This window comes from Hippoglossus stenolepis, chromosome 1 (genome assembly GCF_022539355.2).
Source record: "Hippoglossus stenolepis isolate QCI-W04-F060 chromosome 1, HSTE1.2, whole genome shotgun sequence".
Classification (NCBI taxonomy): domain Eukaryota; kingdom Metazoa; phylum Chordata; class Actinopteri; order Pleuronectiformes; family Pleuronectidae; genus Hippoglossus; species Hippoglossus stenolepis.
The window spans coordinates 4,328,750-4,354,714 of record NC_061483.1 but is presented as its reverse complement, the minus strand read 5'-3'; the positions used below and the strand labels follow the sequence as shown (position 1 = coordinate 4,354,714).

Genomic DNA, 25,965 nt, shown 5'->3' with positions numbered 1-25,965 from the left:
GAAGAGCTCTGATCTCTCCTAAGAAGGTCTCACAGGTTCTTTAACACCAGGCTAACAGGTGGTTCTGACCTTGAAGATCTTCTCTACAAAGTGGACACTTCACTTGTTTGTCTCTCTCCCACTCAGCTCTTCAGCACAGTCTTTACAGAAGCTGTGCTACATGACAGTAGCTTAATGGTGATCTCTGAAGACATCATGGCAGACGGGACAGCAGAGATCCTCTTTCTAATTCAGTTACTGAGTCTCCAGAGGAAGCTGCAACAAACAGACAGTCAGTCACAGCTCCACGAACCACTGAGGTTCACTTCCTCTCTGAGTCGAGGTGTTTGCAACCACGTGGAGCGCTGGCAGGTTGTAGTTTGACTTTCTCTCTCCTGTAGCTGGACTCACCAGGATTCGTTGGTCCGGCTGGTCTGTCTGGTCGGAAGGAACGATCGCCTGGTTTTTCAGCCTAAGTGGCCTCTGGGGAGGAACAGATTGCCCAGGTGAGCTAGAGAGGTGAGTTTGAGATGCTGGATGAGCAAACCGGTAAACCTGAATCAAATGTACAAGCAGCTCTGCTGCCAGTGTACAAACTATGCATCCCCTGACTGCACTCTAACACTTTAACCTAACTGTGCCAGGATTCATCTGCCTGTGCAGTTTCAACGGTTCATGTGGCAATACATTCACTGTACATATTCTCACACTGCACATATTCCTTACTGTCTATATACTGTATACATTAGTTTAATTACATTCATATATTTCTATATTTCTATATTCCTCACACTTAAGTAATACTTATTACCTGCTGATCTTGACTCTTGTCTTTTATGTGAATTTTCTTTCTTCTTTTATTTGAATCTTTGTCAACCATCGTGATTTAAACAGTAGATGGCGGTAATGCACCTTGACGTCGGGTTGCCACCCGCAAATAGACCACAAGGGGGGGCGAAGTGCAACACTGCTCAGTGAAATGACACAAACACCTGCTGAAATACTAAAAACTGCCTCAATGGTAGTTCTCACTACAGTATGTTTTTTTACTGGACCATGTTTTTGAAGCTAATACACCCACACACACATACAATCTTATCTCAGAAAATGTCTGTTCATCAATAATATGTGATTTTGTGTGTCTACTAATTGTAAAGGGTAAGTTTCAGTATAAACATTGACCTTGTCAGGACCAGTAGACCCGACGGGACCAAAGCTCAGTCAAGATGAGGCAAAACTTAATTTCTGAGTTCCTTGTTAAGGTTAAAGATCAGATGTGAATTGTTTTCAGGTTAAGGTAGAAAGATTACGTTAGGCTGTCCATTATGAATGGAAGCCAACGCAAAGTCGAATGTGTGTGTGTGTGTGTGTGTGTGTGTGTGTGTGTGTGTGTGTGTGTGTGTGTGTGTGTGTGTGTGTGTGTGTGTGTGTGTGTGTGTGTGTGTGTGTGTGTGTGATCTTTTCGACCACAGTAATAGAACTGTAGACAAAATCTGTTTGTCTACAGTCTTTATTTGCCCTTGATTCAATGTTTGTTGGTAATCATTATGAGTAGCTCTGTTAGCTTTGACATATTTTAATATTCACTGCTTAAAACTGTTCATTCTGTTGAAATTTCTGGCCAAGTAAAATTTTTATGAATGAAAGCTGAAACCCGAAAGTGCTGATGATTGGGCAGGGACGACATCTTCAAAACGTTGCATCAAAAATACACAACACTAAAGCCATGCTAATCAACTACAATCAAAACAAGTGGTTTTTCATGTGAACCCGGTGATACTATATATAAAGGCTTGTTTCCATTCAACGACTGTAGATAACAGCAATAGGATGCAGGCCACAATAAAAGAGACGTGGGGGAAAAAATGCACAAATAACACAAACTCTAATTATATATTTATTGAAATAAACCCCAAACTTAAACCGTGTGGGGCCAGACGGTACAAATAGAAAGGCTGGGGTAGAGTTATGAGAAAAATATCAAATGGTCACAAAATATGGAGACAAATTGTAAATAAACCACAAACAATACAAAATTGTTCTACAACGCTAATATTCTCATTGACAGTAGTTTATGGGATGCGTAGTTTCTTCACTGTAACTGTTGCCCTTTTCCTAATATTCTTTTGCTCTGAATCAAATTTGTTATGGTCTCAATTAATTTTATAGCTGCTTGGCCTGTTTGCAGGCTTGACACTCGTCTTATAAGAATTTTCTCTAATGTCAGTGGAGAAAATGAATGGAAAATGTATTAGTATTAGTAGTTGTAGTAGTAGGAGGAGTAGTTGTAGTTGTAGTATTAGTAGAAGTTGTAGTAGTAGGAGGAGTAGTTGTAGTTGTAGTATTAGTAGTAGTAGTTGTAGTAGTAGTATTTTTAACCATCATCACTTTGCCCCTGTGAAGCGACTCTGTTCACGTGGCAGCCACACAACCTGTGATTGGTGGGAGAAACATTCAAAGTGTCATTGTCAATGACACTTTGAGCCAATCACAGACAAGCTTCTATCGAGGCTCATGTTCAAGCAGGAAGAGAAGGACTCGAGAGGAAACTGCGACAAGAAACTAAAAGAAACTCCGTTAAAAATGGTGACGAGTCCAAAACTAATACTTTGATGTTGTTTTTCTTAGTTTGTACTAAGTGTGGTGAATTTAGTTTTTAATGGAATATCCTGTTTTTACTTAGTAGCGGAAGTAAGATGCTAGCATAGCTAACCGGCTAACAGCGAGTCAACATTAGCCTGGTTAGCTTTAACCTGCTATTGTTTGTTTGTAGACATTTGAAGAACAAATATCACGGTTAGTTGTTTTACCACGCTATTGTTTCCCTTTTACTCACTTTTTTAACCGTTTAATAACCTTTAACCGAGTAAGCCTGGTTTAGTCAAACATGCTGAGGCTCACGCTTGTTTTGTTTGCTAACGTCGCAGGTGATGTTAGAATCAGAATCAGAATCAGAATCAGAATTATTTTTATTGCCAAGTATATTTACACATACAGGAAATTACGGTGGTTGGTGCATTTGGACATAAAAACAAATAATCGGACATAAAACAACAATATATACAGAAAGAAATCAATAAGGTGCTAAGGTGGCAGTGATTGTCTCGGGATAGTGCCAATAATATATAAGTTATAAATTATGTGCGGGGGGCGGGCAGAGGGCCAGGTGTGATGCAGGGGGTTTGTTTGTGAGCCCCACTGCTATGGGAAACAACTGTTCTGGTGGCGCGAGGTTTTATCTTGATGGCCCGAACCTTTTTCCGGATGGGAGTCTCTGAATAGGTGGTGGCCGGGATGTGGGGCGCTGATCAGTGAATGATCTTGCCTGCTCTCTTACTGGTCCTGGAGTGGAACAGGTGTAGGAGAGCGGCAGGTCGCAGCCGATGACCTTCTCAGCTGACCTAATGATCCGCTGCAGTCTGCCCTTGTCCTGGCAGTGGAGGCACAAACCAGACGGCATTGATGAGGTGAGGGGATGGACTCAATGATGGCCGTAGAACTCGACCATCACTTTCAAGTGCATGTTGAATTTCTTCAGTTGCCGTGAGGAAGAACATCCTCTGCTGGGCCTTCTTGATGGTGGGGTGATGTTCTCAGCCCACCCTGCGTCCTGTGCACCATAGTCCCCAGGAATCTGAAAGACCCCACTGTTTTAACTGGGGAGTCGCACATGGTGAGTGGGGTGGTTTGGGCTGGGCTCCTCCTGAAGTCTGCTACAGTTTTTTAAAGGCTCAGGCTCCAGGAAGTTCTGGCTGCACCAGGAAGCCAGGCTGTCAACTTCCTCCTCTGTAGGCGGCTCCTCGTCCTCCCCATTGGAGATCAATCCAATTAGGGTTGTGGGCCGCCTGCAAAACTTCAGGAGTTTGACAGAGGGGTGGCTGGAGATGCAGTTGTTGGTGTAGAGGAGAAGAGTAGAGGGGAGAGCACACAACTCAGGGGGCTCCAGTGCTGATGGTCCGGGGCTCAGAGAGCTGCTTGCCTAGCCTCACGCGCTGCTTCCTGTCTGTCAGGAAGTCAGTGATCCACCTGTGAGGAGATGGCTACAGTGCTGAATGAGCTGAAGTCCACAAACAGGATCCTGGGCGCAGGTGCCGAGAGATCTGCAGTGCTGGAGATGAAGTGGAGTCCCATGTTGACTGCGTTGTCTACAGACCTGTTGGCTCTGTAGGCAAACCAGGTGGGTCGAGGAGTGGTTGCTATGGCCTTGAGGTGGGTCAGCACGAGGCGCTCAAAGGTCTTCATTACTACAGAGGAACAGGGGCACGGCCTGTAGTCATTAAGGCTCCGTGGATCCTCTGCTTTTTGGGAACGGGGATGATGGTGGATGTTTTGAGGCAGGCAGGTATCATGCATTCACAGTGAACATGTCCGTGGGAACACTGGAGACAGCACAGTACCCAGTGTGGAGGGGGAGACAGCTCTGGTCCAGCTGCCTCGCAGGGGATTTGGTTTGCAGCCGGTGATCACCCGAGGCCTTTCCAGACTGACGAGGAGTCGTTGGCTGCAAATTGTTGTTCCAGCTTCTGGAATACTGTCGTTTGGCCTCCTTAATCTCCCTTGCCAAACGAGTATTTAGCCAGTCTGAACCTATCCTTGTCCCCAGTCTTGAAGGCTGTTCTCTCCAAACGGTTTCCTTTTTGAGTTTGCTGTGAACCAGGGCTTGTCGCTGTTGTAACTCACCCCAGGCAGAGTTGGAATACATCTGTCCTCACAGAAGCTGATGTATGACGTCACAGCATCTGTAAATTCGTCCAGGCTGTTGGAAGAAGTTCTAAAAATGTCCCCAGTCTGTGTTGGGTCTCAGGCAGTCACGCAGCTCCTCCACAGCTTCTCTGCTGCTCCAGTTCTTAGATCTCAGCACAGCAGGTTTGGTGGAAGCTGCACCAGCCAAGCAGTTTTATACAGAAACAAATCCTCCGCCTTTGTTTATGAGAGGATCGTCCAAGGGTAACAGCTGAAAGCCGGGTCAGGGCTGTGCGGCAGAGTCCGTGTAGATTCGTCAGCTACGATTCCGTAAACACAAACAGAAGAAAGGGAAGTCTCCATTTGTCCTGATGAGAAGGCGTAGTTCATTCATCTGATGCAGTTATGGATGGACATTGAGAGGAGTATACTCGGAGCTTGAGCCAGTCCTCTCTTCCTGAAGCGCACCAGGCCCCAGCGCGCTTCCTCTCCGTCTCCGCCTCGTTCGCTGCGTGATCGAGGACCAATGCACCTGATAAGTGAAATCAATAAACTGGATGGAAGAAAGTGAGAAAGTTGGGAAATAAATCAGATGGTGTGTTGTGTTCCTGATGTTAAGTAGAAGTTCTGTCCATCATGGCAAAGAATCAGAGTTGAGTCTCAATTAACTGAATTAAAGACTAAAAACAAACACAGAAGTGCGCACCAACACACCGAGGCGGCCGTTCGAGGCATCATCAGAATGTTAACCGTCACTGAACACCCACATGTGAGTGACATGAGAGACTCGGATCATCATGGTGGTTAAAAGCTACACGTGGACACAAGGTAAACACAAAGCTTGTGTTGTGGTGCTTGTGTTGTGGTGCTTGGCAGTGACAGGGGGTCGGTGGTGGAGGCGATGAGTGGCACTAATCAGCCGGGCTGCAGTGGCATCGCACTTCTCGTCCGAACCTAACCTGAGGACACCACAGCACAGGGGCCATCTGACCCACACCCACTTCTCTTTTGGGTAGCCACAACTTACAAGTTTCAAAGTTTAGAGTGGAAGGTTTGAAACGAGCTGTTATTTGCACGCTGACTGAAGCTGACGTCTCTTGTAGTTCTGCGTGATGCTGATTAAATCAACCAGTATATTAAAGTGGATTGAAATTGTCTTCCAATTGTTCCCGTATCAAATTACTGTTTACAAGTGGTTCAATATCTGAACTTATCTTCTGTCAGGTGTTATTTCTAATTCGCTCATTTTAACACAATTATATAAAATATGAATCTTTGTATGATTTTTTACACTGAAAACAATGATTAAATTAAACTTCCAGCCTTGTTCTGTTGTTCAAAAACATGAGCTGTGAGAGACTGAGTTCTGGGAAGCCTTTATGTTTGTCTCCAGAACAAAGAAGACATGTGGTTGCAGGCTTTGGTTTGCCATGTAGGCCCAACTATTGTTCACAACTATTAGGTCCCACACTTTCAAATTAGCAATAATTCAATAATGAAACTGTGATACAGGAATCTTAATTTAAAACCTTGAAACTATTCGAGGTTAAACTCACGAATGATAGCCTGTTATATTTATTTCAATTTCAAAAGGTCAGAACTCAGTTTCTGTTTCATAGTTTTTATTATTTTTATCACAATATTAAAGTCACATCATCAGCTGCTGTTTAATAAACACTTTTACAGATGAGAATCATTTTTGGCCTGAATCACACTCAACAGACTAAAATGTTCATGCTATATGCTGGATTATTTTACATGTGAACAGACTTTGTGGTGATTAAACAGCTGACCATGTCTCATGTGTGTGAGTCTTAATAAAGTTTGTTGAATGTAAACAATGATCAGCTGTTATTGATAAATGTGTTTTTTTATGTGGATCTTCATCAGCTTGCCTGACTTCATGGATCCACACAAAATCAAATGATAGAAAACATTTTCCATTGAAAGTAAAAACAAACCAAAGATAAAGATCAGGAAAATAATGAAATCTTTTATACACGTGGAAAAGTCAGACAGGAGAAATGGTAAATGAGTGAGAAGTAAAAGGAGAAATAAACAAAGCTTTAGAATAACGAGTTTAACATTTAAATTCGTTATGACTTGAAGAAATAAACATGATGAATAAAATTCCTTTATCTCTAACTGTTTGATCCAGTCACAGAGACATTCACAGGTAACAGCTTCAAGGGATCTGTAGTGTTAAAGTATGGAACACTGAGTGAAAGTGTGTGTGAAGGTGTGAATGTGTTTGTTAGTATCAGGATCAGAGAACGATGCTAGTTCTCGCCTTGTTCCAGTCCAGTTTCACTTCCATCCTCTGGATCTTCTGCACAGAGAGAACAGATGATCCTGTGATGGTGACACTGCTGAGTATTTACCTTCATGGAACCTTATTTCAGTATCCAGACAGTTTGTCTCCCTTCCTCTGACAGGCTCTGCTGACACACCCAGTGTCCAGCGTGTACTGTTTCAACCACGCCCCAGCTGTGAGTCCCTGAGTTAAACCCCAGATCCCAGGACTGGGCGTAATGATCAAACCTCTCTGGAATGTCAGGAAGTTTGTTCCTCTCCTGCCTCAAACTGGTCAGATCTTCAGACAGGACGAGTACTGGATGAGCAAGAGTTTAGCTCCAGAACCATGAGACCTGGAGATCACTTCATCTTGTTCCAGATGAAGCTCAGGTTGCCCAGATGCTTCTGCCTTGTCTATCAGGAGCTCCTCTGAGGCCAGCTGTGGATCATCTGCAGGGCGCTGCTGAACTGCTCACTGTGTTCTTTGGCCTTGACAGAACTGATGCCCTCAGCTCTCAGCCTGTCTCTCTGTGGTTCTGATTGTGTCTGAAAGAGCCGTTATGTCTCTGCTCAGAGATCAACCCTCTGCCATCATCCACTCCCTTCTGCTCCTCTTCCTCCCTCAGTGCAGCCATCCTGGCTTCCCTCCTCCTCCAGAAACTGATGAAGCTTTTTAAACTGCTCCTTGATCTGCGTCTCTGTGAGTCCGGCCTGACCTTAATGTGTTCTGGTTGTTTGTTCAAACTTTACTTTAACACGTTCAAAACACTGCAACTTTTCTCTTCAAGGGCTCCAGAGTCTGAAGCTGCTTCTGTGTTGTGGTGCAGCTTCATCGATGGTCTGAATCTGTGGTCAGTCTGAATCTCGCAGACACACACTATTTGGCTGACATCCAGACATGAGCCTGAGTTTCTGAGTGCTGACTGCAGAGAGCATGTGAAGAGCCTCTGATCTCTCCTGCAAGAAGGTCTCACACAGGTCTTTTCAACACCAGGCTACAAGGTGGTTCTGACCTTGAAGATCTTCTCTTACAAAGTGGACACTCTTTTACTAGTTTGTCTTCCCACCAGCTCTTCACACAGTCTTTAAGCAGAAGCTGTGGCTACATGACAGAATGACAGGATTCTGAAGACATCATGGCAGACAGAAACAGCAGTGATCTCTTCTAATCTGGAAGCCATTGGAGTCTCCAGGTGTAGCTGGAAAACAGACAGTCAGTCAGTCACAGCCCACGAACTTCACTGAGGTTCACTTCTCTGGAGTCGAGGTGTTTGCTAAACTCACGGTCAGTGTGAGCCAGGTTGTAGTGTGACTCTTCCTGTAGCTGGACTCACTCAGGACGTTTGGTCCGGTTTGGTTTAGTTTAATGGAAGGTGAATGATCGCCTGCTTCAGCCCGCGCCTCTTCAGGGAGGAACAGACGCTTTCTCAGGTGAGTCAGAGAGGGTGGAGCTGAGATGCTGGATGATAAACCGTAAAACCTGAATCAAATGTACAAGCAGCTCTGCTGCCAGTACAAACTATGCACTCTTATGGACTGCACTCTAACACTTTAACTTCTTAACTGTGCCAGATTCATCTGCCTGTGCACATCAACGGTTCATGTGCACACATTCACTGTAAGAATATCTTCACACCGCACATTCCTTACTGTCTACACACTGTATATATTGTTTGAATTATATCCATACATTTCATTTCTATATTCCTCACACTTAAGTATTACATGTTACTTATTACCACATGCCTTTTGACTCTTGTCTTTGCGTGAATTTCTTCTTCTTTATTTGAATCTTTGTCAACCATCGTGATTAAACAGTAGATGGCGGTAATGTGCACCTTAACGCCGGGTTGCCACCCGCAAATAGACCACAAGAAGCAAAGTGCAACACTGCCTTTAGTGAAATGACACACAAACACTCAAGGAAATACTGAAAATCAGCCTCAATGGTAGTTCACTACAGTATGCTTTTACTGGACCATGTTTTGAAGCTAATACACCCACACACACATACAATCTTATCTCAGAAATATCTGTTCATCAACAATATGGATTTTGTGTCTACCACCTAAAAGGTGTTTTCCATAAACATTGACTTTATTGTAACCAGTAGACCTGATTTGAACAAAGCTCAGCCAGACAGGGGTAAAACCACCTGAGTTCCTTGTTAAGGTTAAAGATCAGATGTGAATTGTTTTCAGGTTAAGGTAGAAAGATTACGTTAGGCTGTCCATTATGAATGGAAGCCAACGCAAAGTCGGAATGTGTGTGTGTGTGTGTGTGTGTGTGTGTGTGTGTGTGTGTGTGTGTGTGTGTGTGTGTGTGTGATCTTTTCGACCACAGTAATAGAACTGTAGACAAAATCTGTTTGTCTACAGTCTTTATTTGCCCTTGATTCAATGTTTGCTGGTAATCATTATGAGTAGCTCTGTTAGCTTTGGACATATTTTAATATTCACTGCTTAAACTGTTCATTCTGTTGAAATTTCTGGCCAAGTAAAATTTTTATGAAATTGTTGAAAACCAAAGTGCTGATGATTGGGCAGGGACGACATCTTCAAACGTTGCATCAAAATACACAACACTAAAGCCATGTTAATCAACTACAATCAAACAAGTGGTTTTTCATGAACCTGGTGATACTATATATAAAGGCTTGTTTCATTCAATGACTTTGTAGATAAATACAACAGGATGCAGGCCACAATAAAAGACGTGGGGGAAAATGCACAAATAACACAAACTCAACAGGCATTTATTGAAATAAACCCCAAACTTAAACCCAGGGGCCAGACTCTGGTACAAATAGAAAGGCTGGGGTAGAGTTATGAGAAAAACATCAAATGGTCACAAAAATATGGAGACAAATTGTAAATAAACCACAAACAATAAAATTGTTCTACAACGCTAATATTCTCATTGACAGTAGTTTGCGGGATGCTTTAGTTTCTTCATCAGACTGTTGCCCTTTTCCTAATATTCTTTTGCTCTGAATCAAATTTGTTATGGTCTCAATTAATTTTATAGCTGCTTGGCCTGTTTGCAGGCTTGACACTCGTCTTATAAGAATTTTCTCTAATGTCAGTGGAGAAAATGAATGGAAAATGTATTAGTATTAGTAGTTGTAGTAGTAGGAGGAGTAGTTGTAGTTGTAGTATTAGTAGAAGTTGTAGTAGTAGGAGGAGTAGTTGTAGTTGTAGTATTAGTAGTAGTAGTTGTAGTAGTAGTATTTTAACTACTGATCACTTTCTGCCCTTGCATGACTTCTGTTCACGCAGCTACACAACCTGTGATTGGTGGAGAAATATCTGTATGTTACTGTCAACGACACTTTGAGCCAATCACAGACAAGCTTCTATCGAGGCTCATGTTCAAACAGGAAGAGAAGGACTCGAGAGGAAACTGCGACAAGAAACTAAAAGAAACTCCGTTAAAAATGGTGACGAGTCCAAAACTAATACTTTGATGTTGTTTTTCTTAGTTTGTACTAAGTGTGGTGAATTTAGTTTTTAATGGAATATCCTGTTTTTACTTAGTAGCGGAAGTAAGATGCTAGCATAGCTAACCGGCTAACAGCGAGTCAACATTAGCCTGGTTAGCTTTAACCTGCTATTGTTTGTTTGTAGACATTTGAAGAACAAATATCACGTGTTAGCTGTTTTACCACGCGTCGGTTTCCTTTACCACTTTTTAACCGGTTTAAATTTAACCCTTTAACCGATATAAGCCTGGTTTAGTCAACATGTACGAGGCTCACGTGCTTGTTTTGTTTGCTAACGTCGCAGGTGATGTTAGAATCAGAATCAGAATCAGAATCAGAATTATTTTTATTGCCAAGTATATTTACACATACAGGAAATTGCCTTGGTGTGGTTGGTGCATTTGGACATAAAAACAACAATCGGACATAAAACAACAATATATACAGAAAGAACAATAAGGTGCTAAGGTGCAGTGATTGGTTCCGGGATAGTGCCAATAATATATATTATAAATTATGGTGGGGGCGGGCAGAGTCAGTGTGATGCAGGGGGCTTGTTTGTGAGCCCCACTGCCATGGGGAAACAACTGTTCTGGTGGCGCGAGGTTTTGGTCTTGATGGCCCGGAACTTTTTCCGGATGGGAGTCCTGGAATAGGTGGTGGCCGGGATGGAAGCTGATCAGTAGCTGATCTTGCTCTGCCTTCTTCCTGGTCCTGGAGTGGAACAGGTGTAGAGAGCTGGCAGGTCGAGCCGATGACCTTTCTCAGCTGACCGAATGATCCGGGCTGCAGTCTGCCCTTGTCCTTGGCAGTGGGAGGCAGCAAACCAGACGGTGATTGATGAGGTGAGATGACTAATGATGGTCGCAGAATCCTCGGATCATCACTTTCTGCGGTATGTTGAATTCTTCAGTTGCTGCAGGAAGAACATCCTCTGCTGGGCCTTTCCTTGATGATGGTAGGCAGCCTCAGCTCCACCTCAGGTCCTGTGCAATTATAGTCCCCAGGAATCTGAAAGACTCCTGACTCTTTAACTGGGGAGTCGCACATGGTGAGGGGGTGGTTTGGGCTGGCCCTCCTGGAAGTCTGCCAGTTTTTCTAAGCGTTCAGCTCCAGGAAGTTCACAACACCAGGAAGACAGCTGTCAACTTCCTCCTCTGTAGGCGGCTCCGTCCCCATTGGAGAACAATCCAATTAGGTTGTGTCGGTCTGCAACCCCAGGAGCTCTGACAGAGGTGGCTGGAGATGCAGTTGTTGGTGTAGAGGGAGAAGAGTAGAGGGGAGAGCACACAACCTTGTGGGGCTCCAGTGCTGATGGTCCGGGGCTCAGAGACAAGCTTGCCCAGCCTCACGCGCTGCTTCCTGTCTGTCAGGAAGTCAGTGATCCACCTGCAGGAGAAGAGATGGGGCGATAGTGTTGAATGCGGAGCTGAAGTCCACAAACAGGATCCTGGCGTAGGTGCCGAGATCTGCGTGCTGAGGATGAAGTGGAGTCTCTATGTTGATCAGTTGTCTACAGACCTGTTGGTCTGGTAGGCAAACTGCAGGGTCGAGGAGGTGGTTGGTTATGGCCTTGAGGTGGGTCAGCACGAGGCGCTCAAAGGTCTTCATTACTACAGAGGTCAGGGCGACTGGTCTGTAGTCATTAAGGTCTGTGATCCTCTGCTTTTTGGGAACGGGGATGATGGTGGATGTTTTGAGGCAGGCAGGTATCACGCATTCAGCCAGTGAAGATGTCCGTGAACACTGGAGACAGCACAGTACCTTAGTGTGGAGGGGGAGACAGCGTCTGGTCCAGCTGCCTTGCAGGGGATTTGGTTTTGCAGCCGGTGATCACCCGGAGGCCTTTCCAGACTGACGAGGAGTCGTTGGCTGCAAATTGTTGTTCCAGCTTCTTGGAATACTTTTGCTTGGCCTCCTTAATCTCCTTGCCAAACGAGTATTTAGCCAGTCTGAACCTATCCTTGTCCCCAGTCTTGAAGGCCACCTCTTCTCCAACGAAGCTCTTTGAGTTTTGCTGTGAACCAGGGCTCTGTCGTTGATGTAACTCACCCTGGTGCGTTGGAATACATCTGTCCTCACAGAAGCTGATGTATGACGTCACAGCATCTGTAAATTCGTCCAGGCTGTTGGAAGAAGTTCTAACAATGTCCCAGTCTGTGTTGTCCAGGCAGTCACGCAGCTCCTCCACAGCTTCTCTGCTGCTCCAGTTCTTAGATCTCAGCACAGCAGGTTTAGAAGCTGCACCAGCCATGGTTTATACAGAAACAAATCCCTCCGCCTTTTGCTTTGCGTGAGAGGATCGGTCCGCGGGTAACAGCTGAAAGCCGGTCAGCTGTGCGGCAGAGTCCGTGAGATTCAGGCTGAACACATTCCGTGAAACACAGAACAGAAGCAAAGGGGGAAAAGTCTCTATTTGTCCTGATGAGAAGGCGCAGTTCGGCCCATCTGACAGGCAGCGAGCGGACATTGGAGAGGAGTATACTGGAGCCGAGCTGATCCTCTCTTCCTGAAGCGCACCAGGCCCCAGCGCTGCTTCCTTCTCTGTCTCCGCCTCAGTCTCGCTGCGTGACCGAGGACCAAAGGGCAACTTTGATAAGTAAATCCACTAAATCCACGGAAGAGGCGAGAAAGTTGGGAAATAAATCAGATGGTGTTGTGTCCCTGATGTTAAGTAGTTCGTCCATCGTGAAAATAATCAGAGTTGAGTCAGAGTTAACTGAATTAAAGACTAAAAACAAACACAGAAGTGCGCACCAACACACCGAGGCGGCCGTTCGAGGCGCCATCATCAGAATGTTAACCGTCACTAGACACCCACATGTGAGTGACATGAGAGACTCGGATCATCATGGTGGTTAAAAGCTACACGTGGACACAAGGTAAACACAAAGCTTGTGTTGTGGTGCTTGTGTTGTGGTGCTGTGTGTGTGTGTGTGTGTGTGTGTGTGTGTGTGTGTGTGTGTGTGTGTGTGTGTGTGTGTGTGTGTGTGTGTGTGTGGAAGTAGGGGTCGGATGAGGCATGAGTGGCACTAATCAGCCGGGGTGTGTCCGCTGCAGTGGCATCGACCCCGGTCCGAACCCAACCTGGAGACACCACAGCACAGGGGCCATCTGACTCCACACCCACTCTCTTGTTACACAACTTACAAGTTTCAAAGTTTAGAGTGGAAGGTTTGAAACGAGCTGTTATTTGCACGTTGACTGGAAGCTGACGTCTCTGTAGTTCTGCGTGATGCTGATTAAATCAACCAGTATATTAAAGTGGGATTGAAAATTGTCTTCCACTGTCTCGTATCAAATTACCGTTTATAAGTGGTTCAATATCTGAACTCATCTTCTGTCTAGGTAAGTATTTCTAATTGCTCATTTTGGGACACAATTATATAGCTATGAATTCTTTTGTATGATTTTATACTGGAAAACAATATCGCAATTAAACTCAGCCTTGTTCCTGTTGTTCAAAATATTATTGGGGAGACTGAGTTCTGGAAGCCTATGTTTGTCTCCAGAACAAAGAAGACATGCTTGCAGGCTTTGGCTTCACACATGTAGGCCTAACTATTGTTCACAACTATTAGGTCCCAACATTTAAATTAGCAATAATTCATGAATAAACGAGATATATAACTCAATTTTAAAACTCTGAAACTACCTGAGTGTTAAATCCTACTTCTAATGACAGATATTATATTTACTTTTCAATTTAAAAAAGGTCAGAACTCAGTTTCGTTTCATAGTTTTTATTATTTTTATCACAATATTAAAGTCACATCACTAGGCTGCTGTTGAATAAACACTTTACAGACAGAAGCATTTTGGCTTCATCAAGAACAAACAGACAAATGTTCATATATGTTGATTATTTCATATGTGAACAGACTTTATGTGATTAAACATGAATCATGTCTCATGTCTGAGTTTTTAATAAAGCTTCTGTTGAATGTGAACAATGATCAGCTGTTATTGATAAATGTGTTTTTATGTGGATCTTCATCAGTTTGTTCGACTTCATGGATCCACACAAAATCTAAATGATAGAAAACATTTTCCATTGAAAGTAAAAACAAACCAAAGATAAAGATCAGAAAATAATGAAATCTTTTTTACACATCATGGAAAAGCTCTATTAGTGAGAAATAAAAACATAGAGAAGTAAAAAAGGAGAAATAACAAAGCTTTAGAATAACGAGTTTAACTTTTAAATTCAGCAGATTTCTGGAAGAAATAAACATGATGAATAAAATCTTTATCTCTAACTGCTCTGATCCAGCGTCACAGAGACATCTACAGGTAACAGCATCAAGGGATCTCTGTTAAACCATGGAAACATCTTCTGAGTGAGCGTGTGTGAAGGTGTGAATGTGTTTGTTAGTACTCTCAGATCAGAGAACGACAGTTCTCCCTCTGTTCCAGTCCAGTTTCACTTGATCCTCTGATCTTCTGCACAGAGAGAGTTCAGATACTGCTGATGGTGACCTGCTTTGTATTTACCTTCACAGAACGATATTATCCAGTATCCAGACAGTTTGTCTCCCCTTCCTCTGGGACAGACTCTGCTGACCCAGTAACCAGTCAGTACTGTCTCCAACCAGGATCGTTCCAGTCAGAGTCTCGATAAACCTCCCGATCCCAGACTGGAGTGGTAAACATCAAACTCCCCTGGATTGTCAGGAAGCTTCTGTTCCTCTCCCTCGTCTCAAACTGGTCAGATCTTCAGACAGACGCAGTACTGAATTAGCAGAGTTTGGGTCCAGAACCACAGGACTGTAGGAGACTACTGCCTCATCTTGTTCCATGCTGAAGCTCAGGCTGTCCAGATGTTTGGCCTCGTCTATAGAGCTCCTGAGCCAGCTGGTGGGTCATCCCCAGCAGGGGGCGCTGCTGACCTGCTCCACTGCAGCCTTGTAGTTGAGCAGGAACGACGCCTTCAGCTCTCAGCCTGGCCCCTCTGTGGTTCTGATTGTGTCTGAGCATTGCTATGTCTCTGCTCAGAGACCAATCTTCTCCTTCATCATCCAACTCTTCTGCTCCTTCCTCCCCTCAGTGCAATCATCCTGGCCTCCTCTTCCTCCTCCAGAAACTGATGAAGCTTTTTAAACTGCTCCTGATCTGCGTCTCTGTGAGTCCGGCCTGGACCTTAATGTGTTCTGCTGTTTGTTCAAACTTTACTTTAACACGCTCAAAACACTGTAACTTCTTTTTTCTTCAAGGCTCCAGAGTTTCCTCTGAAGCTGCTTCTTGTGTTGTTGTGCAGCTTCATCGATGGGGCTGAATCTATGGTTGCACGAATTCTGCATATGACACACACTGGCTGCTGATGGTCCACACAGAAGAGGGTCCGAGTTTGAGTGCAGACTGCAGAGAGCATGTGAAGAGTCGAGATCTTCTCCTGTAAGAAGGTCTCACACAGGTTCTTTAACACCAGGTTACAAGGTGGTTCCATCATTGAAGTCTTCTCTACAAAAGTGACACTCTTTTTACTTCTTTGTCTCTTCCACCAGCCTTTCACAGTCTTTGAAGCTGTGGCTACAAGACAGAATGACAGGATCTCTGAAGACATCTGCAAGAATGGACAGCAGAGATCCTCTTTCTAATCTGAAGCCATTGAGTCTCCAGGTGAAGCTGAAAACAGACAGTCAAAGTCAGTCACAGCCCACGAACTTCACTGAGGTTCACTTCTCTCTGAGTCGAGGTGTTTGTTAAACTCACGGCTGCGTGTGGAGCGCCGGCAGGTTGTGCTTGACTTTCTCCTGTAGCTGGACTCACTCAGGACGTTTGGTCCAGTTTGGTTTAGTTTGGTTTGGAAGGTGAATGTGATCAGCCTGTTATCAGCTCAAGGCCTCTTCAGGGAGGAACAGACGTTTCTCAGGGTGAGTCAGGAGAGGGTGGAGCTTGGAGATGTTGGATGATAAAACCGTAAAAACCTGGAATCAGAAATGTACAAGGCAACTTCATACAGTAAAACTATGCACCTCCTTATGGACTGCACTCTAACACTTTAACTCTTAACTGTGCCAGATTCATCTGCCTGTGCAATATCAACGGTTCATGTGCAATACATTCACTGTACATATTCTCACACTGCACATATCTTTACTGTCTATACACTGTATACATTAGTTTAATTACATTCATATATTTCTATATTTCTATATTCCTCACACTTAAGTATTACATGTTACTTATTACCTGCTGATGTCTTTTTGACTCTTGTCTTTTATGTGAATTTTCTTTCTTCTTTTATTTGAATCTTTGTCAACCATCGTGATTTAAACAGTAGATGGCGGTAATGCACCTTGACGTCGGGTTGCCACCCGCAAATAGACCACAAGGGGGGGCGAAGTGCAACACTGCTCAGTGAAATGACACAAACACCTGCTGAAATACTGAAAACTGCCTCAATGGTAGTTCTCACTACAGTATGTTTTTTTACTGGACCATGTTTTTGAAGCTAATACACCCACACACACATACAATCTTATCTCAGAAAATGTCTGTTAATCAATAATATGTGATTTTGTGTGTCTACTAATTTGTAAGGTCTTTTCCAGTATAAACATTGACCTTGTCAGGACCAGTAGACCCGACGGGACCAAAGCTCAGTCAAGATGAGGCAAAACTTAATTTCTGAGTTCCTTGTTAAGGTTAAAGATCAGATGTGAATTGTTTTCAGGTTACGTTAGGCTGTCCATTATGAATGGAAGCCAATGCAAAGCCGGAGTGTGTGTGTGTGTGTGTGTGTGTGTGTGTGTGTGTGTGTGTGTGTGTGTGTGTGTGTGTGTGTGTGTGTGTGTGTGTGTGTGTGTGTGTGTGTGTGTGTGTGTGTGTGTGTGTGTGATCTTTTCGACCACAGTAATAGAACTGTCGACAAAATCCGTTTGTCTGCCAGTCTTATTTGCCTCGATTCAATGTTTGTTGGTAATCATTATGAGTAGCTCTGTTAGTTTTGATAAGATTTTAATATTCACTGCTTAAAACTGTTCATTCGTTGAATTGGCTACTAAAATTTTTGCGAATGAAAGCTGAACCCGAAAAGTGCTGATGATTGGGCAGGGACGACATCTTCAAAAACGTTGCATCAAAAATACACAAACACTAAAGCCATGCTAATCTCTAATTGGCAATCAAACAAGTGTTTTTTCATGTGAACCCGTGATACTATATATAAAGGCTTGTTTCCATTCAACGACTGTAGATAACAGCAATAGGATGCAGGCCACAATAAAAGAGACGTGGGGGAAAAAATGCACAAATAACACAAACTCTAATTATATATTTATTGAAATAAACCCCAAACTTAAACCGTGTGGGGCCAGACGGTACAAATAGAAAGGCTGGGGTAGAGTTATGAGAAAAATATCAAATGGTCACAAAATATGGAGACAAATTGTAAATAAACCACAAACAATACAAAATTGTTCTACAACGCTAATATTCTCATTGACAGTAGTTTATGGGATGCGTAGTTTCTTCACTGTAACTGTTGCCCTTTTCCTAATATTCTTTTGCTCTGAATCAAATTTGTTATGGTCTCAATTAATTTTATAGCTGCTTGGCCTGTTTGCAGGCTTGACACTCGTCTTATAAGAATTTTCTCTAATGTCAGTGGAGAAAATGAATGGAAAATGTATTAGTATTAGTAGTTGTAGTAGTAGGAGGAGTAGTTGTAGTAGTAGGAGGAGTAGTTCTAGTTGTAGTATTAGTAGAAGTTGTAGTAGTAGGAGGAGTAGTTGTAGTTGTAGTATTAGTAGTAGTAGTTGTAGTAGTAGTATTTTTAACCATCATCACTTTGCCCCTGTGAAGCGACTCTGTTCACGTGGTAGCCACACAACCTGTGATTGGTGGGAGAAACATTCAAAGTGTCATTGTCAATGACACTTTGAGCCAATCACAGACAAGCTTCTCTATCGAGGCTCATGTCTGCTATAAGAGAATATTCTGAGAGGAAACTGCGACAAGAAACTAAAAGAAACTCCGTTAAAAATGGTGACGAGTCCAAAACTAATACTTTGATGTTGTTTTTCTTAGTTTGTACTAAGTGTGGTGAATTTAGTTTTTAATGGAATATCCTGTTTTTACTTAGTAGCGGAAGTAAGATGCTAGCATAGCTAACCGGCTAACAGCGAGTCAACATTAGCCTGGTTAGCTTTAACCTGCTATTGTTTGTTTGTAGACATTTGAAGAACAAATATCACGTGTTAGCTGTTTTACCACGCGTCGGTTTCCTTTACCACTTTTTAACCGGTTTAAATTTGACCCTTTAACCGATATAAGCCTGGTTTAGTCAACATGTACGAGGCTCACGTGCTTGTTTTGTTTGCTAACGTCGCAGGTGATGTTAGAATCAGAATTCTTTTTATTGCCAAGTATATTTACACATACAGGAAATTGCCTTGGTGTGGTTGGTGCATTTGGACATAAAAACAACAATCGGACATAAAACAACAATATATACAGAAAGAACAATAAGGTGCTAAGGTGCAGTGATTGGTTCCGGGATAGTGCCAATAATATATAAGTTAAGTAAGTTCATGTGCGGGGGCGGCAGAGTCAGTGTGATGCAGGGGGCTTGTTTGTGAGCCCCACTCTCATGGGGAAACAACTGTTCTGGTGGCGCGAGGTTTTGTCTGATGGCCCGGAACCTTTTTCCGGATGGGAGTCTCTGGAATAGGTGGTGGCTGGGATGTAATATTCCATGATCTTGCCTGGGCTCTCTTCCTGGTCCTGGAGTGGAACAGGTGTAGGAGAGCCGGCAGGTCGAGCCGATGACCTTTCTCAGCTGACCGAATGATCCGCAGTCTGCCTTTGTCCTTGGCAGTGGAGGCCGCGAACCAGACGGTGATTGATGCAGGAGGATGGACTCACGTCCATCCTGTGTAGAACTCGACCATCACTTTCAAGTGTGGTGCATGGTTGAATTTCTTCAGTTGCTGCAGGAAGAACATCCTCTGCTGGGCCTTCTTGATGATGGTGGTGATGTTCTCAGCCCACCTCAGGTCCTGTGCAATTATAGTCCCCAGGAATCTGAAAGACCTAACGTTTTAACTGGGGAGTCGACATGGTGAGGGGGGGCGGTTTGGGCTGGGCCTCCTGGTCTACCATCTCTACAGTTTTCAAGCTGCCCAGCCCCAGGCCTCTGGCTGCACTCTGAAGCCAGGTCAACAACTCTCTGTAGGCGTCTCGTCCCCATTGAGATTAATCCAATTAGGGTTGTGTCAGTCTGCAAACTTCAGAGTTTCACAGAGTTGTGGCTGGAGATGCAGTTGTTGGTGTAGAGGACAGTTATAGAGGGGAGAGCACACAACCTTGTGGGGCTCCAGTGCCGATGGTCCGGGGCTCAGAGACAAGCTTGCCCAGTTCTCACGCGCCTGCTTCCTGTCTGTCAGGAAGTCATGATCCACCTGCAGGAGAAGAGATGGGGCGATAGGTGTTTAATGGAGTTGGAAGTCCACAAACAGGATCCTGGCGTAGGGTGCCGGGGACAAGGTGCTGGAGGATGAAGTGGAGTCCCATGTTGATTGCGCTGCCTACAGACCTGTTGGCTCTGTAGGCAACCCGGGTGGTGGCCTGAGGCGTGGTTGGTTATGGCCTTGAGGTGGGCCAGCACGAGGCGCTCAAAGGTCTCTTCATTACTACAGAGGTCAGGCGACTGGTCTGTAGTCATTAAGGTCTGTGATCCCCTGCTTTTGGGAACGGGATGATGGTGGATGATTTGAAGAGGCAGGTACCACGCATTCACATAGTAAGATGTCCGTGGAACACTGAGATACACAGCATCCTTAGTGTGGAGGGGAGACAGCGTTCAGTCCAGCTGCCTTGCGGGGATTTGGTTTGCAGCGGTGATCACCCGGAGGCCTTTCCAGACTGACGAGGAGTCGTTGGCTGTAAATTGCCTGTTCCAGCTTGAATACTGTCAAAGCCATTCTTAATCTCCCCTTGCCAAACGAGTATTTAGCCAGTCTGGAACCTATCCTTGTCCCCAGTCTTGAAGGCCACTCTTTCTACAAAACGGAAGCTCTTTGAGTTTTTGCTGTGAACCAGGGCTTGTCACAAGCTGTAACTCACCCGGTGCGTGGTTAGGCCTACATCTGTCCCTGCTATGAAGCTGATGTATGACGTCACAGCATCTGTAAATTGCCCAGGCTGTTGAAGAAGTTCTAAAATTATCCAGTCTGTGTTGTCCAGGCAGCCACTATTCTCCACAGCTTCTGCTGCTCCGCCTCTAGATCTCAGCACAGCAGGTTTAGAAGCTGCACCAGCCAGGGTTTACACAGAAACAAATCCCTCTCCGCCTTTTGCTTATGAGAGGATCGGTCCGCGGGTAACAGCCGAGGCCGGGTCAGCTGTGCGGCAGAGTCCGTGCAGATTCGGTCGCTACGATTCCGTAAAACACAGAACAGAAGAAAGGGAAAAGTCTCGATTTGTCCTGATGAGAAGGCGCAGTTCGTCCATCTTATTGCACAGTGAGCGGACATTGGAGAGGAGTATACTCGGGAGAGGCGAGCGTAGTCCTCTCTCCTAGTCAGCACTACAGGCCCCAGCGCTTCTCTCCGTCTCCGCCTCAGTCTCGCTTGCGTGACTGAGGACCACGGCACCTTTGATAAGTAAATCCACCAACCACGGAAGAGGCGATGCTTGGAAATAAATCAGATGTGAAAGTTGTGTCCCTGATGTTAAGTAGTTCATTCATCGTGAAAATAACTGTAGAGTTGAGTCAGTTAACTGAATTAAAGACCAAAAACAAAAACACAGAAGTGCGCACTAACACACCGAGGCGGCTGCCTGAGGCTTCATCATCAGAATGTTAACTACTAGACACCCATGTGAGTGACATGAGAGATTCTGATCATCATGGTGGTTAAAAGCTACACGTGACACAAGGTAGACCTCCAGCTGTGTTGTGGTGCTTGTGTGTGTGTGTGTGTGTGTGACAGGGGTCGGGGCGGAGGGTGATGGGAGTGGCACTAATCAGGCCGGGGGTGTCCGCTGCAGTGGCATCGGGGACCCCCGGTCCGAACCCAACCTGAGGACACCTGGGCAGTACAGGGGCCATCTGACCCACACCCACTCCTCTTTGTTACACAACTTATGTTTCAAAGTTTAGAGGGAAGGTTTGAAACCAGCCGTTATTTGCACGCTTGACCGAAGCTGACGTCTCTTGTAGTTCTGCGTGATGCTGATTAAATCAACCAGTATATTAAAGTGGATTAAAAATTTGTCTTCACTATCTCATATCAAATTACTGTTTACAAATGGTTCAATATCTGAACTCATCTTTCAGTTCTTTGTAGGTGTTATTTCTAATTCGGGCTCATTTTAACACAATTATATAAAATAAGAATCTGTTAGATTTTTATACTGAAAACAATATTGCTAAATTACACTCAGCCTTTGTTCCTGTTGTTCAAAACATGACCTGGGAGACTGAGTTCTGGAAGCTCATCTTTGTCTCCAGAACAAAGAAGACATGTGGTTGCAGGCTTTGGCTTCACATGTAGGCCCAACTATTGTTCATGTTCATTAGTCCCACATTTAAATTAGCAATAATCTATGAATAAACGTATATATAACTCAATTTAAAAACCTGAAACTATCTGAGTGTTAAATCCTACTTAATGACAGATAATGTTATATTTACTTTTCAACTTAAAAAAGGTCAGAACTCAGTTTCTGTTTCATAGTTTTTATTAATTTTATCACAATATTAAAGTCTTATCTCTAGGCTGCTGTTGAATAAACACTTTTACAGACAGAAGTATGATTTTTTGGCTTCTACCAAGATCAAACAGACAAATGTTCATATATGCTTGGATTATTTCATATGTGAACAGACTTATGTGATTAAACATGAATCATATCTCATGTCTGAGTTTTAATAAAGTTTGTTGAATGTGAACAATGATCAGCTGTTATTGATAAATGTGTTTTAGGTGGATCTTCATCAGTTTGCTCGACTTCATGGATCCACACAAAATCTAACTGATAGAAAACATTTTCCATTGGAAAAAGTAAAAACAAACCAAAGATAAAGATCAGAAAATAATGAAATCTTTTACACACGTGGAAAAGTCGACAGGAGAAATAAAACTGGGAGTGAGAAGTAAAAGGAGAAATAAACAAAGCTTTAGAATAACGAGTTTAACATTTAAATTCAGTGATTTCTCTCTTGAAGAAATAAACATGATGAATAAAATCTTTATCTCTAATCAGTTTGATCCAGCTGGGCCACAGAGACATTCACAGGTAACAGCTTCAAGGGATGATGATGATCTATAGTGTTAAAGTATGGAAACATCTTCTGAGTGAAAGTGTGTGTTAAGGTGTGAATGTGTTTGTTAGTATCAAGATCAGAGAACGACAGTTTTCCTCTGTTCCAGTCCAGTTTCACTCTGATCCTCTGGATCTTCTGCACAGAGAGATAAGATAATGCTGATGGTGACGCTGCTTTGTATTTACCTGCACGGAACAATATTCTCCACAATCCAGACAGTTTGTCTCCCTTCCTCTGGACAGGCTCTGCTGACACACCCAGTGTCCAGTGTGTACTGTCTCCAACCAGGACGTCCCAGCTGTGAGTCCCTGAGTTAAACCCCAGATCCCATGCAGGACTGGGAGACGTATTTATCAAACCTCTCTGGATTGTCAGGCTTCTGTTCCCCTCCTCGCCTCAAACTGGTCAGATCCCTCTGCATTGGTGACGAGCACTGGATGAGCAGAGTTTGGGTCCAGAAACCACAGATCTGTAGGAGACCACATCCTTCATCTTGTTCCAGATGTTGAAGCTCAGGTTGCCCAGGATGTTTGGCCTCGTTTAACAGAGCCCTGAGGCTGAGACAAGTCATCCGACAGGGGGCGCTGTTGACCTGTTCCACTGCAGCTCTTGCATTTGAGCAGGAACGAGACGCCTTTCAGCTCTCAGCTCGTCCTCCGTGGTTCTGATTGTGTCTGAAAGAGCCATTATGTCTCTGCTCAGAGACCCACCTCCTGCTTCATCATCCGACTCTTCTGCTCCTCTTCCTCCCTCAGTGCAGCCATCCTGGCCTCCTCCACCTCCAGAAACTGATGAAGCTTTTTAAACTGCCTGATCTGCGCTCTCTGTGAGTCCGGCCTGACCTAATGTGTTCTGCTGTTTGGTTCAAACTTTACTTTAATGACGTTCAAAACACTGTAACTTCTTCTTCAAGGGCTCCAGAGTTTCTGAAGCTGCTTCTTAAAGTTGTTGCAGCTTCATCGATGGGTCTGATTCTTGTCGTGTGTGTTTTCCTGAATCTCTGCAGATGATAGCACTGGCTCGCTGATGGTCCGGGAGGAAGAGTCTGAGTTTCTCTGAGTGCAGACTGTGAGAGCATGTGAAGAGCTCTGATCTCTCTCCTGTAAGAAGGTCTCACACAGGTTCTTCAACACCAGGTTACAAGGTGGTTCTGACTCAGATCTTCTTACAAAGTGGACACTCTTTTTACTAGGTTTGTCTTCCCACCAGCTCTTCACATAGTCTCTTACAGAAGGTGGCTACAAGACAGAAGAACAGGATCTCTGAAGACATCATGGCAGACAGCACAGCAGAGATCCTCTTCTCTAATCTGGGTAACAGCTGAGTCTCCAGGTGAAGCTGGAAAACAGACAGTCAGTCAGTCACAGCTCCACCGAACTCACTGAGGTTCACTTCTCTCTGAGTCGAGGTGTTTGTTAAACTCACTGTCAGTGTGTGACAGCCGGGCAGGTTGTAGTTTGACTCTTCTTCTCCTGTAGCTGGACTCACTCAGGACGCTTGGTCTGGTTTGGTTTAGTTTGGTTTGGAAGGTGAATGTGATCGTCTGTTTTACAGTCATGCCTCTTCAGGGAGGAACAGACGCCAGGTGAGTCAGAGGGAGCTTGAGATGCTGATGATAAAACCGGTAAAATCCTGAATCAAATGTACAAGCAGCCTGCTGCCAGCACAAACTATGCACCTCCCTTTATGGACTGCAGACTTCAACACTTTAACCTTAACTGTGCTAGATTCATCTGCCTGTGCAATATCAACGGTTCATGTGCAATACATTCACTGTACATATTCTCACACTGCACATATCTTGCATTGTCTATACACTGTATACATTAGTTTAATTGCATTCATATATTTCTATATTTCTATATTCCTCACACTTAAGTATTACATGTTACTTATTACCTGCTGATGTCTTTTTGACTCTTGTCTTTTATGTGAATTTTCTTTCTTCTTTTATTTGAATCTTTGTCAACCATCGTGATTTAAACAGTAGATGGCGGTAATGCACCTTGACGTCGGGTTGCCACCCGCAAATAGACCACAAGGGGGGGCGAAGTGCAACACTGCTCAGTGAAATGACACAAACACCTGCTGAAATACTAAAACTGCCTCAATGGTAGTTCTCACTACAGTATGTTTTTTTACTGGACCATGTTTTTGAAGCTAATACACCCACACACACATACAATCTTATCTCAGAAAATGTCTGTTCATCAATAATATGTGATTTTGTGTGTCTACTAATTTGTAAGGTGTTTTCCAGTATAAACATTGACCTTGTCAGGACCAGTAGACCCGACGGGACCAAAGCTCAGTCAAGATGAGGCAAAACTTAATTTCTGAGTTCCTTGTTAAGGTTAAAGATCAGATGTGAATTGTTTTCAGGTTAAGGTAGAAAGATTACGTTAGGCTGTCCATTATGAATGGAAGCCAACGCAAAGTCGGAATGTGTGTGTGTGTGTGTGTGTGATCTTTTCGACCACAGTAATAGAACTGTAGACAAAATCTGTTTGTCTACAGTCTTTATTTGCCCTTGATTCAATGTTTGTTGGTAATCATTATGAGTAGCTCTGTTAGCTTTGACATATTTTAATATTCACTGCTTAAAACTGTTCATTCTGTTGAAATTTCTGGCCAAGTAAAATTTTTATGAATGAAAGCTGAAACCCGAAAGTGCTGATGATATTGGGCAGGGACGACATCTTCAAAACGTTGCGAGTGGTTACAAGTGGTTTTTCATGTGAACCCAGTGATACTATATATAAAGGCTTGTTTCCATTCAACGACTGTAGATAACAGCAATAGGATGCAGGCCACAATAAAGGAGACGTGGGGGAAAAAATGCACAAATAACACAAACTCTAATTATATATTTATTGAAGTAAACCCCAAACTTAAACCGTGTGGGGCCAGACGGTACAAATAGAAAGGCTGGGGTAGAGTTATGAGAAAAATATCAAATGGTCACAAAATATGGAGACAAATTGTAACAAACCACAAACAATACAAAAATTGTCTCTACAACGCTAATATTCTCATTGACAGTAGTTTATGGGATGCGAAGTTTCTTCACTGTAACTGTTGCCCTTTTCCTAATATTCTTTTGCTCTGAATCAAATTTGTTATGGTCTCAATTAATTTTATAGCTGCTTGGCCTGTTTGCAGGCTTGACACTCGTCTTATAAGAATTTTCTCTAATGTCAGTGGAGAAAATGAATGGAAAATGTATTAGTATTAGTAGTTGTAGTAGTAGGAG

At 43.7% G+C, this 25,965-nt stretch overlaps 3 non-coding genes and 1 pseudogene across 3 annotated transcripts; 3 read left to right on the top strand and 1 right to left on the bottom strand.

Annotated features, from left to right (window-relative positions):
• The first annotated feature begins 5,553 nt into the window (after positions 1–5,553).
• On the top strand, positions 5,554–5,658 carry LOC118114564. Its single transcript, XR_004697469.2, has one exon. It is a non-coding gene; the product is annotated as a small nucleolar RNA SNORD67 (small nucleolar RNA).
• Positions 5,659–12,203: 6,545 nt separating this feature from the next.
• LOC124851935 lies at positions 12,204–24,519 on the bottom strand (annotated as a pseudogene).
• On the top strand, positions 13,451–13,562 carry LOC118114577. The gene has a single exon (XR_004697473.2). It is a non-coding gene; the product is annotated as a small nucleolar RNA SNORD67 (small nucleolar RNA).
• Positions 21,384–21,504, top strand: LOC118114583. Its single transcript, XR_004697474.2, has one exon. It is a non-coding gene; the product is annotated as a small nucleolar RNA SNORD67 (small nucleolar RNA).
• Positions 24,520–25,965: the final 1,446 nt, after the last annotated feature.